Source organism: Lynx canadensis, chromosome E1 (assembly GCF_007474595.2).
Source record: "Lynx canadensis isolate LIC74 chromosome E1, mLynCan4.pri.v2, whole genome shotgun sequence".
NCBI lineage: Eukaryota > Metazoa > Chordata > Mammalia > Carnivora > Felidae > Lynx > Lynx canadensis.
Window position 1 is genome coordinate 22,248,654 of NC_044316.2, and position 13,473 is coordinate 22,262,126.

Genomic DNA, 13,473 nt, shown 5'->3' on the forward strand with positions numbered 1-13,473 from the left:
TGAGGTTATGGTCTAGTAGGAGAGATAAAGGCATGTACACAAACTATTGAAATATATAGCAGAAAGTGTACTGTGCCATAAAAGAGAATTCTCTACTATGAGACCCAGAGGAAGGAGTGATTACTCCCAGGGAGGGATCAGACAAAGAGGCTTCACAGGAAGAATGACATTCTAAGCCAAAAGCACAACAGAAAAGCAAGGACACCCAAGTATGAAATCAAGGACATAGAGGTACAGTGAGAAACTGGATTTGATTTGAGTTATAAGTGGGCATGAAGGGAGGGATGGTAATAAGAACAGTTAGCAATCCACAGAGCCACAGCTAAATTGGATAGCTGGACTGGAGCCAGACAAGTATTCCAAAGTCAGACTCAGAATTTGAGTTTAAATCCAGTGGAGAAGGAAGGGGAAGGAGGGAGGGTGACAAGTTAGGAGCTTGGAGGAATCTCATGACCCATAAAATTAAGATAATAAAATTAATGCAAAATCAATGTGTACAGATTAGTACCTCCAAAGAGATACAATGTCTCCCAAACTAAAAGCAAGAAGACAGGAAGACAAAAGGGCTTGGGTGATGGTATTCACATATTTAAATAAAGAATGTTGGGGCGCCTGGGTGGCGCAGTCGGTTAAGCGTCTGACTTCAGCCAGGTCACGATCTCGCGGTCCGTGAGTTCGAGCCCCGCGTCAGGCTCTGGGCTGATGGCTCGGAGCCTGGAGCCTGTTTCCGATTCTGTGTCTCCCTCTCTCTCTGCCCCTCCCCCGTTCATGCTCTGTCTCTCTCTGTCCCAAAAATAAATAAACGTTGAAAAAAAAAAAAAAATTTTTAAAAAAAGAATGTGACCACTTTGGGGTGCCTGGCTGGCTCAGTCGGTACAGCACATGGCTCTAGACCTTGGGGTTATGAGTTCAAGCCCGACACTGGGGGTAGAGATTACTTAAAAATAAAAAGAACACAATCACATCAAAATGTGGTCAACAAACTTAGAAAAACCTAGAAAAAAACAGAGGGGGCCATTTTGAGTCCAGAATAACCCAAGGTAGAGAAATACTTCAACTAGGTGGCACACCATCTTCTCTCCTGTGGGACAAGGTCTGTTCATGAAGCTTAAATGGGAACTGCGTACAGCAGCAGTTAGGGGTATGGGCTCTTAAGAACTGGAGGGACTGGGTTCCAATCTCAGTTTATCCTCTTACCGGCTGAGACAGAGCTTTGGTTTCTTTATTTATAAACTGAGGATAATTGGCCCACTGGGAGAATTAAATGTCCTACTCTATGCAAAAGCACGCAGTACCAAACTGAGCGTATAGTAGGCAATCAACAATCTTTTTTTTTTTTTTTTTTTAGTTTATTTACCTACTTTGATGGGGGTGGTGGACAGGAGAGAGGGGAGAGAGAGAATCCCAAACAGGCCCCACAAACCTTGAGATTAAGACCTGAGCTAAAATCAAGAGTCAGACAGACGGTTAACCAACTGAGCCACCTAGGCGCCCCAGGCAATCAATAATCCTAGCTTGTTTTTTTTCTAACTTCCCTCACAAACTATTCTATTATTCCATGCTCATCAAGCAAGCGTGGTATTATTAAATTTCATTTCTCAGATCTCTTGATATAGAAAAGCAATACCCTAGCAAAATCCAGATTCCTGTCAATAGGAAAGGCCTCAGTCACTCTAAAATAATAAGTTGTCATTCCTTTCTGATCACAGACACTGAAGTCTGAATACAGTGCTGTCCCCAGAAGACTGATCATTTCCAGGTACGAAACAAGACAAATGTTGTGCCTTGAACCAGACCTAAGACGTAGTGACCGAAACCCTGAGGGGTCTTTCTGAGGAAACAGATGGCACCCGCCGGGCCGGCCCTACCTAGTGCCACCCTCGATCTGCAACAAGCCAGTCTGTAGAATACTTCCCCATACTTCTTCCCCTTCTACCGCTCCATACCCTTCAATCATGCACCACAGTCAAACACTTTCTCTCTCTCTGACCTTCTAGAGGTCAAAGATCCCATCTTATCATCTTTGCATTCTTGCCTCCATATCCCAGCATACCTTGCATCAAACAGAACCACATTTATTATAAAAATGAATTTCAAACACAACTTTCTTCGACACCACAATCCATTGCAATCCACCAGTCCTACACCCTGAGGCAGGATTTATTGAACTCTCTTGATTTACTGAACTCTTATTCTATGGTTTTCTTCCCTTCTAACTCCCCAACCTCTCCACACCTGAGCTACCAAGTATTACAGAAACGTCAGAAGACTTTATTTACTGGGTACCCCACAAACTCATACAACTGGGACCAAACCACCACTGGCCTCAGAAATCTTTTATTCATCGTTAGTTGATGTCTCCACAGGAACTTTCCAAAGAGCAGTGTTCGGCAGGGTTTTGGGACATGGGGCCTGAAGTTAGACAGAACTCAGTCTTCCTACGTGACCTCAGTCAAGGTGCTAAACTTTCCCAATCTTCGCGTCCACTTCTGTAAAATGGAATCCCTAAATGAGGTAATTAATACAAGCCCTTAACAACACAAAATGCTCAAAAAGTGGGAACTATTACTTTTTTCTACTTTGTGTAAGCCCAACCAATCCCTCTCCCCTCTTCCACGCCTTGGTCGAATAACCAGCAACTGCCTCACCTACTTTACCGAAACAATTCAACAGGGTTCTATTTACTTTGAGGCAGTGGTGGTACCTTGGGAAAAACACGGTGATCAGGCGCGCCGCGCCGCTGGTGCCCTACCCTAGATATGGGACCACGTGCTAACCGTTTACCTTTGCCTCAGACTCTTCAACTGCAAAATGTGGATTTCATTTTTAGGTTTTTTTAATGTTTATTTATTTTTGAGACAGAGCACAAGGGGGTTGGGGCAGAGAGAGGGAGACACAGAATCCAAGGCAGGCTCTGAGCTGTCAGCGCAAAGCCCGATGGGAGCTCAAGCCCACAAAACATGAGATCATGACCTGAGCTGAAGTCAGATAGTCAACTGCCTGAGCCACCCACGGACACCCAAAATGTGTATTTTAAGATGTGAGAATTAAATGGAAAAATATGAAAGAGCCATCAAGCAGACGAGGGGAGGGGGAAAATATGTCAGGTAAGAAGGCTTTCAAGCAAAACAGACCTGGCTTCAAATTCCAGTTCTACCGCTTAACTAGCTGTGTGACGTCGGGCAAGTTAGTCTCTGGTCCTCAGTTTGTCTGTAAATAGCGGAAACAGCATCATAGGGTTTTGGACAGGTTTAAAACAACGTACAAACTACCTGGTATGCTGATTCCCCACCCCCCTTTCTGCCTCTTCTTTTCTTTCCATCTCAAAAACTCCCCTTTATTCAGTAGACCAGGAGAGCACCATTTCTGACCATCAGTTAAAAAAAATTAGCGCATCTCCAATATATCTATATGTAATATAGGTGCCCATACTATGTTCTTTCTAAAACCTAATACTAAGAAGAAATTTCAAAGAGTAAAATAAAAATATTTTTAAAAACTTAGTTCTGGGGCGCCTGGGTGGCTCAGTCGGTTAAGTGTCTGACTTTGGCTCAGGTCATGATCTCGCGGTTCTTCAGTTCGAGCCTGGCGTCCGGCTGTGTGCTGACAGCTTAGAGCCTGGAGCCTGCTTTGGATTCTGTGTGTGTCTCTCTCTCTTTGCTCCTTCCCCACTCACGCTCTGTCGCTCTCAAAAACAAACATTAAAAAAAATTAAAACACACAACAAAAAACTTAGTTCTGATGTCTCCTTCCCATACCCCAAAGGAAGTTCTTATATACCTTAGAATCTAGAAATTCATTTTGGAGGTCACTACACTATTAGGCAAACTGTTTAAAAAAAAAGATAAATAAAATAGACTCAGTATAGTTCCTAGCACAGCAACTGGCATATAGTAGATGCTCGGTAAACACTGGTCCATTAAAGTGTTTATAAATCTGTTTCCACACACATGCTTCTCTGTGCAAGTTTGTACAAGTGGGCTCTCCGCTTAGTCTCCCTTTCTCTCAAACTCCCTACTTCTCCAAAAAAGAGTGGTGCTCTGCTTCACCTCCAGGTCACACACTCATTTGTTAGCTCCACTATCTTACCCAAAGCCCTTTCTCCAAGGTCACCAAAGATCTGATGGCTGGACGCATGACTTTTCCCTAAATCCTCCACCTTCCTGACCTCCCTGCAGCACCATATACCAATGACCTATCCGTGTTCTTCCTTCTGGCTCCTTCTTCCCCTTCGGTTTCCACTGAAAGTGCAGTAGCTACACTCCCCTTTGACTTCAAAGACCAATCTTTCTCCCACTCCTTCTTGGCTCCTCCTTTTTGCCCCCTAAGTGTCCCCTAGGACTCTGTACTTACCATTCTTCTTTTCCTTCTCTAGTGAATTCTACTGGGTCTTTTCAAATCTATCCTGCAAATATCCCGTTCTCACTCTATACATTGCCATACCCTGTCCTACGTACCATTATCTTTCTCAAGAACTAGGGCAAACACCTCCTGACTGGTCCCCTCTTTGCCACTCTCTTTTCTCCACACAGTACTCAGGATCACCTTTCATTAAAAAAACAAAAACAAAAAACAAAAAAACATACTGCTTGTTACTCTCCTGCTTTAAAACCTTCAGTGACTCCCACCACCATGCTTATTTTGGTAAAGTTTAGACTCCCCATAGAGCCCACAAAGGCCTGTGTGATATGGGGCCTGCCTTTCTCTCCTGCTTTACCTCGCCCCCCATTGCTGCCCCACTCCCCCATTCACCTCACTCTAATCCCCTGGTGATCCTCCTTTCAGGTCCTCAAAAAGAAAAGGACGATTTATTGCCCCCCCCCGCCCAGGTCTGCCCACTTGTGGTTCCTTTTCGACCTGGAACATTGTCCATAGCTCTCTTCACCAAGCTGGCTCCTCTTCAGCGAGACTCGAGCTCACCTGCCCTGTAACACAGTTTTCTGACACACAGTCGGAGCTTGGGGAGTCTGTGTTGAATGAATGGATTCCACAGACTTTAGTCAGATAACTCCCAAATCTAAATATCTGGAATCAGTTCTCACCCTTCAGTGTCAGCACCTGACTTCTAAATGCTTCCTAGATATCCATACCTCAAATTTAGCACAGCAAATACACTCAAAACCAAACCCTTCATCTCCACCCAAACCAGTTCCTCTCATCTTCTAGAATTACATGAGCAATTTAACCTACACCTCCACTTCAGAACCATGAATTTCCCAGTCATTTGCTCCACCTGTCCACAATTCTAATCACCCTTTAAAACTGAATTCAAGTATCACTTCATTCACGCATGCATTCAATCAACCACTTATTCATTCAACAATACTTGCTGAGTGCCTTTTATGAGGCAGGTACTATGTTAGCTACTGGAGAGCAAAGCAGACATATTTTTGTCTACTGTGGATCAGTCAAATAATCACACAAATATTACAAATTGTAAAAATTGTAAACAAAAAATGTTATGAAGGAAAAAGGTGCTAGAAACTATGAGAAAAAATATGCGAGGTTTCAAAAAACATTCCTTAAATGATGTGCTGAATGAATGAGACATAATTTAGCCTAGGCAGACTGGAGGGCAGAGCATACCAGGCAGAGGGTTCAATCAGGTCCTGGAAGCAAGAGGAGACCAGCAGGCCTATCTTAAGGCACCCACCATTCTGCCTTATGTTGTACCTATCTGGATCAGTCTTGTTCCCTTTCTCAACCCCCACCCTCATTTTAAGGTTATCTGAGAGAAAGTACATAGACTGTCTCATACGTGCCAACACCCTCCAGGAGATACTGATTAACATGCCCAGGCTTAGGCCTTAAGAGGCCCTGCAGCTTCCATTATGGCCACCTTGGAAACCAACCACCATGTAAAAGGAGCTTGATTTTGATTAATGAATGATGAGAGACCAAGAGAGTGTCAGAACTCATGGAGGAGAACCAAGATGTCTCAGCTAACAGCTAGCAGAGAGGCCCACGTATGTGAGTGAACCCATGTTGGATCCCCCAGTCAAGTCAAATCACATGGAGCAAAGCAATATGCCCTTCTTCCCTGAATATAACTCACAGATTCATAAGCAATAAAATGGTTGCCATTTGAAGCCACTCAAATTTTAAGATGATTTGCTACACGGTAATAGAAAACTGAAATCGTCAGAAATTCAACGCTTTTAGCAATCATTCAAATGTTTCCCAACTTGGATGATCAAGAAAATCTTCCTCATATTCATTACAATGACTCCTCCTTCAATTTAAGCCCATTTCCTCTTAGATCTTTGAAGTACCAAAGAACAATTAATCAAAACCCCCCTGGCAAAAACTATTCTTCTACTTTAAGATGGTAATCAAGCCATCCCTTAGCTTTTCCTTCAGTAGGCTAAAATCATTCCTTTTTTGGGGCGCCTGGGTGGCGCAGTTGGTTAAGCGTCCGACTTCAGCCAGGTCACGATCTCGCGGTCCGGGAGTTCGAGCCCCGTGTCGGGCTCTGGGCTGATGGCTCAGAGCCTGGAGCCTGTTTCCGATTCTGTGTCTCCCTCTCTCTCTGCCCCTCCCCCGTTCATGCTCTGTCTCTCTCTGTCCCAAAAATAAATAAACGTTGAAAAAAAAAAAAAATTTTTAAATCATTCCTTTTTTTTCTTAAACTTACAATGATAGGACTTGTTTTTAAACTTTGTAATCATTTTTATCCTCTCAAACATTGGGGCAGTGCTGGCAGGGGACAAAAATTGGAAGTCACATGCCAGCATCTAACAGATTATTTCCTTGCTCTGTGGTTCATCGTATTGGTTCAAATTCCACACAGTCCCAAATATGGCATGTTAGCACCACAGAAGTTATTACCCTACAAATGCAATCATACGCTGACATTATTACGAAAACTTTTGGGCTCTTAACGTTCAGCTTACTCCACCTTGTGCCGACTCCCTTCACTCATCAACCTGGTTTCACACTCCATTATTGAAATAGATTTTAACAAATTCTAGATATAGGAAGCACAACAGAAAAGCTTGAGGTTGGAGTGGGCACGCCATTAATTTCAGTCAAGGTCTCTAACCACAGTCAAGGCCTTTCTGTAGGTCAGGCGGGCTCAGGGTACCTCCTTCCACCTTGATGGCAAAGCAGTCTTGTAAAAGGCAAGATCTTTAGCACTTGCCTATTGAGCAAAGGCACCTTTTTTTTTTTTTTTTGTAAAACCCAACAGGGTATATTTAACTACAAAGAGACAAACCAGTTGCTTAAAGCAATGTAAAAACACATTTTCTCTCTGAAGTATCACATGAATGTAGGCTTCAATGTCAAATGTAGCTTTATAATCACCAGTAAAATAGGGATAAATAAAGCCTACCCAAAACAGTATTGTAGGTATCAAATAAAATGATACAAGGGAAATAATTTTGTAAAGTACTATATAAAAATGGTAGGTGATATTGTAGAACTAAGTTTCAGCAAGCCCAAGAAATATTCAAATCAACTTTGATGGTTTCAGGTGAAATATATGGAATAGGCACCATGGGCTCAAGTTCATCCAATAGGAACTAAAAAGCTGCCACCTAATAAGAAAGCTTATGAATTTTCTAATACTGCCAAGACTAATAAAAATGTTTGGACTAGTGGTTGGACCCTGGGAACCCACTTCAAACACTGTCTGATGGTGTCAGGATCTAGGCCAGGGAACAGGCTCAGTCAAGGAATTCAACAGTCTACTGGAAGAAACCAAATAATAAACCGTGGAAGTCCAAATAAGGAGGAATAACTCTACTTGAAGAAGGCAGGGAAGGTTTCACATATGAAGTAAGTCTCCTGGGGGATGAGTACTTTGCTAGTCTGAGGGGGAGGCCACCAGAAAAAGACACAGAGTCCTAGAAGAAAGTGCAATAACCAGGGATTCGGAAAATGAGAGAAGTTGGGAAGGGGTTGGGCTGGAGAGAAATGACTGGGGACAGGAAGGAGATGAGACAGGTAACAATAACAGGTAGGATAGGGTCAAATTGTGAAGGATTTCACGTATCAAAATAAGTTGGTAACAGGGAACCAATGGCACTCTGAAAACCTGAGAATGAAAAGATTTGATTTGGGCTTTTAGGATGATAACTTTGGCAACAATGTGGAGGAGATAGGAGCAGAGAAAGACCCATGGTAGAGTGGCAAAAGCCCAGTCAAGATTTAATAAGGGGGCGGGGGTGGTGGTGGCACCTGGCTGGCTCAGTCATAGAGACTCTTGATTTTGGGGTCGTGAGTTTGAGCCCCACATTGGGGGTAGAGATTACTTTTTAAAACAATAAATAAATAAATAAATAAATAAAGTCTTTAAAAAAAAAAGATATGATAAGGGTCTCAACCACAAGTTATAAACTCAAATTCCTGGAGGCAAAGTAGGTAAAATGTGACATCTTTAGTATTTAACATCTGGGAGAAGGGTTACCTATAATCTTTTTTTTTTTTTTTTTAATGTTTATTTATTCTTGAAAGAGACTGAGCATGACCAGGGAAGGGGGAGGAGAGACAGAGAATCTGAAGCAGGCTCCAGGTTCTGAGCTGTCAGCACAGAGCCTGACGTGGGGCTCAAACTCATGAACTGTGAGATCATGACCTGAGCTGAAGTCGGACGCTTAAATGACTCAGTCACCCAGGCATCCCAGTTACCTGTAATCATTGAAGAGTGCAGGCCCTGCCTAAAACTATTTACACACATTTTAAGCCATTGGACTGGTTAAACAAAATGTCTACTTTCTGACCTCTGGTACAGTAATGCAATACAGTGGAAATGAAGGAAAACCACACATGAAACAGTACTCCAATAATACAATCAAAAGGGTTTAAGCAACCATGGATTTAGCATATTTAGATGATGTGAGGCATTAAAAAGTATGAATAGGAAGATTTGGTAGACATCATTGACAGAGTTCAAACCTACAGCAATACAAGCAGATAACTGATACTGGGTAGTGGAGATAATGTATGTAACAATTTAAGATGCCTTTTGAACACTCTGGTAGGTTTGTCAAGTTGGACAAAGTCTATCAAGTTGGAAATAAGGATCTGAAGCGTGGGACACACAGCTGGTTGGTAAGACATACTGAGGATAGCTGAATTTATGGGTATATTTGAGATCCTTGGAGTAAAGCTACGGGGAAGAGTGGAAAGACACCCAAGGCAAAGCCTTGGAGTATCTCAACATTTATGGGATAGTCAAAAGAGAATACAAAGAAATAATAGAAGAACACTGTGGAAACTCAGAAGAGACAAGGTAGCCTCAAAGCCAAATGAAGAGGGTTGGGGGTGGCAGGGAAGGAATGGTTCAACACTGCCACATGCCAAGCAGAGATTAAGTAAGGTGGAGGCTAAAACCACAACACTGGGTTTGGTAATCTGGAGTTTACTTGGGTTCTTCAGGAAAACACGAGCAAGGTAATGTGGGTAGAAGCCGAAATAACAAACGGTTTGGTAAGAGGATCAGAGCTGAGGAAGTACACTATACGTTCTTCCTCATTCTACCCTGAAAACCATGTGCCAAGTAATATGGACAGAAGTCTAAGAAAACAGACGGTGATTGTTGATATACCCTATGGTCAGAGTAAATTCTGACTTTGTGGAAGAAGTGACTTCCGGGCTAAAGCCAGTAGCTAGGTTAAGTTGGGGCAGGGTGTTTTAGAGACGGCTGGCTTATGTAAAGGCCTTAAAGGCCTGAGGTAAAAGAACATGCGCCACTTGGAAGGAACTGGAAGGAGCAGAAGCAAACTTTGAGAGGGGCAACTGCCTAGCATTGAGACTTAAGACTTAAAAAGGTTAGAAGAGAGGGGCGCCTGGGTGGCTCAGTCAGTTAAGCGTCCAACTTCAGCTCAGGTCATGATCTCACGGTTCATGGGTTCTAGCCCCGCATCGGGCTCTGTGCTGACAGCTCAGAGCCTGGAGCCTTGTTTCAGATTCTGTCTTCCTCTCTCTGCCCCTCCCCCATTTGCACTCTGTCTCTCTCTGTCTCAAAAATAGATAAACATTAAAAAAAAAAATTTTTTTTTTAAACAAGGTTAGAAGTGAAGAGCAGGAGGGAGAGAGAATAGTAGTCTGATCAGAATTAGGGATGAAGAGAGGTGCTTCATAGTACCTCAGAAATATGGAAACTCACTGATAAGACAGTGTTCCCTATAATTCGATATTCCCAATGATTAGGTAGATAATAAAATACCTTTGCTTCTCTCTCTTCCTTTAATAACGGTTCAGTTTGACCAAACTGTTTCTCAAAAAACATAGGACAGAAACTGTAAGAGCAAAAGATGGATAAAGCTGTAAGCCTGATGTGTTTGGCTTCTCTAAGGTTTCTGTAATAAATGGTCTAATTAGATCTAAAACCACATCCAGATCCCAAATGAAGTGAAACTTCTCCCCTTCAGACCCCCTCCAAAGGACTGAAGGACTGACTTTAAGACATCCAAATTGTTAAGGCATTAACGAACTTCTGAGACAAAGGACTGACCCAGTTCGTCCTGCAGCTCAGTCTAGCTGATGAAAATGAAACTAAGAGAAAACAGTCTGGGGTTACCTGGTTTTGCCTGTTTCAAAACATTACCACAGCAGAGAGCAGGCTGCCTCCAGTTCCTGCCGCTGAGGTCCTTGGAGCCATTTCAGATGAGCTCATCTCAGGAGCCAACAGCAGCAGCTTTCAGGCAGAGTGAATGGTGCCGCCTGGGGACGTATCTTTGGTAAGCGAGATTGCAACAGAGCAGGCGGTTTACCCAGGGCAGTGCTGACTCATGCTAGGCAAAACTCCTCTTTCCCAAACAACCCAGCCTGAGCCAACCACAATCAAGCGCAACCTCGAAAAAGAAGAGGCGCCCCACTGATTTTTTTTTTAAATCCAGTGCTGATTACCGGGGGCAGCTTCCTCATGGCCCTCCTGCTGGTCGCTTGGCTGCCTCTGGAGCCCTTACCTGGGAGGCTCCAGTGGTCACTTTCCAAAGTTTCATTTGAGAACAGCCCGGGGCTCAGGGCAGCGAGATTACAGAAGGTAGCAGGTTCACAACCCTGAAGATTTCTCCAGAGTGGCTGATAAAGAAGTCACTTTGCATTTACAAATTAGAACATCTGGGTCAGAGGACTCCGGAACTTGCCCAGTCATCCTTAGCTGGTCAAATCATCAGAGTGAATTTGTCAGCTATGACCAGGCTCACTCTTCTTTTTCCCTACTAGGCCTTCTCTGACCTTTCTATTTCCTTAGGCAATTCAAAATCTCAAATTAAGACAGAAATAACTGAAGGCTTTTTTGTTTAATCAGCTGCCACACACAGCTTAAGCTACATTATCCACCATCACACCTACCAGATGCTTAAGGAATACAGGAGTGTGTGAAAACTGTATTACCACTTACATTTAAAAACCCCTAAATCTAGGTCGATTCTCATTTATTGGCCAGCTTATTAAATAATCAATTCTAGAATGGCTGGTTCATCAACAGCTATTAATTATTATTGAATTTGCCCTGACCAGCTAGAACGGGCTTTGGTGCTATACCAAGAAAACAAAAGATTAAGCCCTTGCTTTCTGTGTTTTCTCATTTGATAAGAAAGAAACGAGATTTCGTATCAGATCCTTCTGTTGCCTGCTCAAAATTTCCCACAGCTACCAGCTCTTCCTTAGCATGGGCATTCAAGGCTCCCATTCCAAGCCTTGTCCATCCTTCAAGGCAGATCCCACATGCTATGAACTCTGGATATAACTACCAGCCCAGCCTGTCATTCAGTAAATGTTGTTAGGTTAATTAAAATGTATGTGCAGACCGTCAGATTTTGGGTTTAATAACTATGCTACTTAATTCTATTCCTTTTCAAGGGTCTAGTTAAAGAAAAAAAAATTTATCCAACTTGCTTAATTCCCCTTAATTACATTATTCCAGTAGGATAGCCACACTGGGCTTTATAAGGTTTTATAAAATGTTCTCTCTTTTATTTCCTCCCTTTCAGCATTTTCTTTTTCAGAAAATGGCTGTTTAAAAGAAGTTTTCCTACAGTATGTGTTAATTAGTTCTTTTCAAATGATAAAAGCGTTTTACAGCAGCTGACAACCATTATCTCATGGACCACATTTTAAGAAATATTTCTGTAGTTGATGATAAACAACATTCTGGTATGGAGCAACTCTCAAGGTTCGTACAGTAATGGACAAATATGAAACCTCTTTTGGAAAAAACATTATTGTTAGAGGCTTCTGGCTCATTCTATATTAGTAACTGCAAAAAAGGAAGAGAAAATTCAGATGGTACTATACCCAGGAAGTAAATATAAATTATATAAACAGCAACACGGGGGCCAGAAGCATGAGAATCTCCTAATTCTGCTAAAATAAACACCATTAGCAGGTGAAGAGAAATATGGCAGATTATCATTTCCCGGTTTGGGATTCTGTACAGTTCCAATCAGTTTCCCCAAAATATAACCATACATACCCACCCCAGTTCCTTCTTTTAGACTGGAAAGGCTGAGGATTACACTGATTTAGGGCTTTCAAAAGATGCTAAATCTGAACAAATGGCTTCAGGCACTTGAAGTTTTATGAGGTTATATGAAAACTAGGAGGTTATATGAAAACGAGAAATAAGAAAAATAATTGTGGCTTTGTGCTTATTAAGTTCTCTCAATGCATTATGTTAAAACTCAGACAAGTTATTCCTCACCTAAAGGTACATTTTATGGGTGGTCACAGGAGAGATTAAGTGTGTGTGTGTGTGTGTGTGTGTGTGTGTGTGTGATATCTGCACACACTCACACTCACTGTTTTTCTTGAACAGGAATATGTAATGCTATTTATAGGCCCCCCCTTTTTTTTTCTGCAAGAGATCTTAACGTTACAAACGTTAAGTAAGCCAGGTGTCAAAAGAGAAAAAAAAATTCACATCTCTGGATTCTGTCATCTTCCAAATCCATAGAGAATTACCAAATACATACAAAAAGATATGGGAGGATACACACATCAGGGAGGGAACTGCAATGGGAGATCCAGGAGGTATTTTTAGTTTCGCGAGAATTTGAATTTTTTTGTTTTAACAAGGAACACGTATTCAAGTATTGGTAATTTATTTTTTTTTAATTTTTTAATGTTGATTTTTGACAGAGAGAGAGAGAGAGAGAGAGAGAGAGCATGAGCGGGGGAGGGGTAGAGAGAGAGAAGGAGACACAGAATCAGAAGCAGGCTCTAGGCTCTGAGCTGTCAGTACAGAGTCCGACGCGGGGCTCGAACTCACAGACTGTGAGATCATGACCTGAGATCATGACCTGAGTCGGATGCTTAACCGACTGAGCCACCCAGGCACCCCAAGTATTGGTAATTTAAAACTGGATTAAACGTTTTACCATTTATTAACTAATCTTTCCCTTTCTCACTTTTTCCTCTAATCATCTCCCTTTTACCTACTTTTCCCTCCCCAACATCCTAAAGGATACTGCACATTTATTCTTTTCAACAAAATTAATCTTATTAATGTCCATATCCTTTCTC

The 13,473-nt window shown here is 42.2% G+C and overlaps 1 protein-coding gene across 3 annotated transcripts in view; it reads right to left on the reverse strand.

The window, feature by feature from the left end:
* The window catches only part of RFFL (ring finger and FYVE like domain containing E3 ubiquitin protein ligase), a 65,704-nt gene that overhangs the window by 35,040 nt on the left and 17,191 nt on the right, over positions 1 to 13,473 (reverse strand). The window contains exons 1-2 of one of the 3 annotated variants that reach the window (XM_030295194.2): positions 10,914 to 11,018; positions 10,526 to 10,668 (exon numbers count right to left, since the gene is read on the reverse strand). The exons of 1 other annotated variant lie outside the window; for it this stretch is intronic. The gene's annotated coding sequence lies outside the window, so the exon portion shown is untranslated. Of the gene's footprint in view, positions 1 to 10,525; positions 10,669 to 10,913; positions 11,019 to 13,473 lie in introns of those variants that run through there. One more of the 3 variants, XM_032591082.1, reaches the window with a different exon arrangement.